Consider the following 4,230-nt stretch of genomic DNA (forward strand, 5'->3'; position numbering starts at 1 on the left):
CCTCTCATACTGAACTCCACTTTAGAGCCCTACACTACTTGTAGAGCCCGCTCTTTAGTGAGTACTATGAAGTGCCCTCACTAGTAAACATTCTAGTACCCTACGACGTTCCCTCCACACTGAACATAACTTCTAAGTGGTCTCCACCCTCCTTAGTGAACCCTTTCTAGCGAGCCCCGTGTTCGCCCCTGTGCTCTTTGCGCCCTTTGCAGAGTTATTTTAGGGCTCCAAATGTCTCGAATTCCCTGCTGCCCTCCGTTACACGAGTTTATCAGAAACAGAAGAGCTTCTATATTTAGCCACAACCTCAGACACAGTTTTAATACGATTACAAACCTCACGAGACTTAAGTCAGTCCCCTGTTCGCATTCGTCCGTTCCACCTTAAATGGCGCAGTCAGTCCCCGTTCGAATTCGTCCGTTCCACCTTAAATGGCGCAGTCAGTCCCCGTTCGAATTCGTCCGTTCCACCTTAAATGGTGCAGCAGTTATATTCTGGCTCATATGGTGGGAGAGGTGGTTCTAAACGCTGTAAACAGGAGCAGAGCCGCTGTAACGCCGCTGTAACGCGAATGTGACGTTGTTTACCGATAAGCTCCCCTTAAAGCGCCTCAGTCTGTAACGGTATTCCGGCTCAGCGCGTCTCCGCCGCGGTAAACAGACCCGGACTCACCTCTGTGTCCGCGGAGCTCCTTCACTCTCAGCACGAACCGCCCAGCGTCATAATTCACCTCAATCAAACCCAGTTAAACCCAATTAAACCCAACTAAACTGAATTAAACCGAACCGGAGCTCTGCTTCATCTCTCACCCGCTCCTGCGGAGCCGGAAGTGTCTGCCAGCAGCGCGTGCAGGCGGAGAGGCGCTCAGCCAATCAGCACAGCGCAGCGTGAGCAGCAGCTAACGTTACCGTAAAACACAGATAATCGATATTAATATTAATAATCTTTCAATTATTACATATTTACATGTGTTACATATTTGTGTTACATAACATGTGGAAGCAGTAAAATACATATTTAATCATGAATAAATATTTATTATTAGAATTATTAGTTAAAGGGCAAGTCCGCCGAATTTTCAAAATTTTCTGCAAAATTAAGCAGTTGAGATTAAAGTTATTCGGAGTGGTTTGGTGTGAAACGCTCCGTTCTAGATAAACTTGAACAGTTCACAGTGGTGGTGATAGGAACCAGACGTCCCCCTCTAAAAGCTCCCTCACAGAAAGTTACTACAGTAAATGGTTATGAATTCACTGCCTGATGACTGAGACACTGTTTTATGATAGTTTAGAGAACTTAAACTCCATTCATGGTGGAGGGATACATGCAGGGCGCTGTGAGGCAAAATAGTCCCCAAAGAAAACTTATTATTTCAGATTTTCCACTATTTTCCATCATCAACATTCCATATAAACTCAGAAGACTCGTGTAGGTTCACTGGTGGTTCTGGATAGTAAATAAAATGTCTATATCTGTGTTGTAGTCATGGCGACCCCTGGTTCCTATCACCACCACTGTAAAGACATCTGAACCATTTCACACCAAACCACTCTGAACCTCTCTGCATCTCACACACTGAGTTATGGGGGGAGATTTTGAAGAATCCAGAGTTGTGAGTGGCGCCCCCTGCTGAGCCTCGCTGAACTGAAGTGAGCGAGAGGAGCGGCTGCTGTGAAGTTTCAGACACGCTGAGCTGCTTTATTGCTGTGATGTGTTAATCCACTCTTGTCCTCCAGAGCAGCTCAGTGAGTTCAGCTGTGTCTGAGTGTCTGCACAGTGTTTTTACAGTTACTCTGGACAAACATCTGGCAGCACAGTGTTTTAATGACACTCAGCTCTCACTGTTATTCACAATCACATCTGGATTTCTGCAGTTCTGTGACCAGAAGACTGAATCTGATGATGAGTTCAGTGATTAGAACTCGGTCTGATGGGCTCAGAACGTTTCCCACAGGGGTCAAATGTAGCTTCTAACACACGGACATTAAAAGGTTAAATGACTTTATTTTCAAAATATTTAAAAAAATCACGTCATCACTGTTGGGATGAAACCTTACGTCTCCATTTTTGTTGTTATTTATTTTCCTTGTTCTCAAAACCCCAGCTGACCTTTTGTCCTCCTCAGCTCCCCCCTTTAGTCGGAGGTGGACAGACTGTCCCTGTTGGGACTGAGACACACTATCTGGGCTTTTACCTGGACAGTAAACTCAGTGGAGGTTCTCATACTGAAGGAACAGTGAAAAAAGGTTCTAAGCAGCTGCATTTCCTCACTGTCTCGGTAAGAAACCAGGTTCCTGTTGAAGATCTAGTTGAAGTGTTCAAGCCCCTCATTAGGCCGGGAGGGTGGGAGTGGGCTGCTGGTGGGCTTCGCAGAGAAACAGTGAGCAGATATGGACAGAATTCAGAAAAGAGTCAGAATCATCACACGGCTTCATAAGATTCCTCTACGATAAAAGACGTTTATCAGCCCCGTCGTCCTCCACATGACCTCCTCACTCAGTAAGGGAGAGAGAACCCAGCGTCTCCCAGCTGTCTGTGCTCGGGAGAACCGAAAGACTGAGAAACTCCACTTTTCCATGTGGATCAGGCTGGTTAACCCACTGCAGTGCGGCGTGTCTGTATCTGTGTGTACATTATATATATTTATTACTGTAAAAGCTTTGTAGTGTAAATTCTACGTTCTGCAAAGTTCAGTCTTTGGATTCTGAGTCAGGATTTTGTAAATAAACTAAACTAAACTGAACTAAACCCTTTAGAACTGGTGTGAATTATACCAGCAGATTCTGAAGGAAGATGTCAGGACGTCTGTCTGTGAGCTGGAACTCGTGGGTCATTCAGCGAGACGACGACCCTAAACACACAAGCTAGTGTTCTGGAATGAGTCGAAGTCCTGATCTTAATCCTGTAGACAGGCTCTGGAAGGACCTGAAGCAGCAGTTCATGGGAGGAAACCCACCGACATGACAGAGCTGAAGCTGTTTTGTACGGAGGGGTTAAAACTCCACCGAACCGCTGTGCAGAACTCATCAACAGTCTCTGGAAACATTTAGCTACAGTTAGTGCTGCATGAGGGGGTCTAACCAGATACGGACCACTTTTCCACTCACAGATCTGTAATATTGGATCGTCTTCCTCAATAAATAAATGACCCAGTCTAATATTTGTGTCTCATTAGTTTAATCTGGTTCTCTTTATCTACTATTAGGACTTGTGTGAAAATCTGTTGACGTTCTGGGTCAAATTTATGCAGAAATGGAGAAAATTTTAAAGGGTTCACAAACTTTCAAGCACCACTGTATAAAATCACCCCTCAGGTGTGCACTGTGTTAACACACCTGTTCACAGTGACATCACACACAACACAAACAACACACACGACACACATACGGCCGTCATTCTGCTCTTTAAACTTTTATTGTCAACTTTATAAATACTTCAATAAATACAGTTTTATCTGAATAAAGACTGCAGAGTGTTCAGTTCTGTTTCATTGATGATCATGAATATTAATGATATTATAATGAGCGTGTCTGAGGTGTAAATCATCGTGTTTTACAGTGTATTTTGCTGTGTACGGAGAGAGAGAGCAGCTCTGTAGGTCAAATGATTTGACGAATTGTGTTTAACGTTAGCAGAGGCACACAGGGTCGGGGCGGGGTCGTGGCGGGGTTGGGGCGGGGTTGGGGCGGGGGGGGTGGGGCAGGGCGTGGGGTGGGTAAGTGAGTAGCCTGTGAGGGTTTCATGGTTTGTGTGTTTTAGCTGTGCATGTATTAAGCTGCAGTAAACTTAACGCTGTAAATTGGTTTAAATCTGTATTTCTGTATTTTTCGGCCAGTTCTGGAGTTTAAAACAGCCTAATATTGTTTTCAAAACCTAAAAGACCAACTGTGACATCCATGTGATGAATACGATGTATTTATCATCGGTCGTGTCTCAGCTCGGTGTGCTGAACACCACAGCGCCACTGGAGCTCAACACACCTGGAGGAGAGCACTAACTGCTAATGCTGTTATATCAGCTAACAGACGCCTGTGTTGGCCAGCATCACACTGAGCGAGACAGAGAGAGAGAGAGGGAGAGAGAAAGACGAAGAGAGAGAGAGAGAGAGACAGAGAGAGAAGGAGAGAGAGAGAAAAAGAGAAAGAGAGAGAGAAGGAGAGAGAGAGAAAGAGAAAGAAAAAGAAAGAGAGAGAGAGAGAGAGAGAGAGAGAGAGGGTGGGTGGGAGAGAG

At 45.0% G+C, this 4,230-nt stretch overlaps 1 protein-coding gene across 5 annotated transcripts in view; it reads right to left on the reverse strand.

Annotated features, from left to right (window-relative positions):
- Positions 1 to 850, reverse strand: part of me2 (malic enzyme 2, NAD(+)-dependent, mitochondrial) — a 17,744-nt gene extending 16,894 nt beyond the window's left edge. For 2 of the 5 annotated variants that reach the window (XM_036598225.1, XM_036598229.1), the window contains exon 1: positions 673 to 849. The gene's annotated coding sequence lies outside the window, so the exon portion shown is untranslated. Of the gene's footprint in view, positions 1 to 336; positions 529 to 672 lie in introns of all 5 variants that reach the window. The other 3 variants (XM_036598227.1, XM_036598226.1, XM_036598228.1) reach the window with 3 other exon arrangements.
- Between the last annotated feature and the right edge of the window lie 3,380 nt (positions 851 to 4,230).

The sequence above is a fragment of the Colossoma macropomum genome, unplaced genomic scaffold (assembly GCF_904425465.1).
Source record: "Colossoma macropomum unplaced genomic scaffold, Colossoma_macropomum, whole genome shotgun sequence".
Lineage (NCBI taxonomy): Eukaryota > Metazoa > Chordata > Actinopteri > Characiformes > Serrasalmidae > Colossoma > Colossoma macropomum.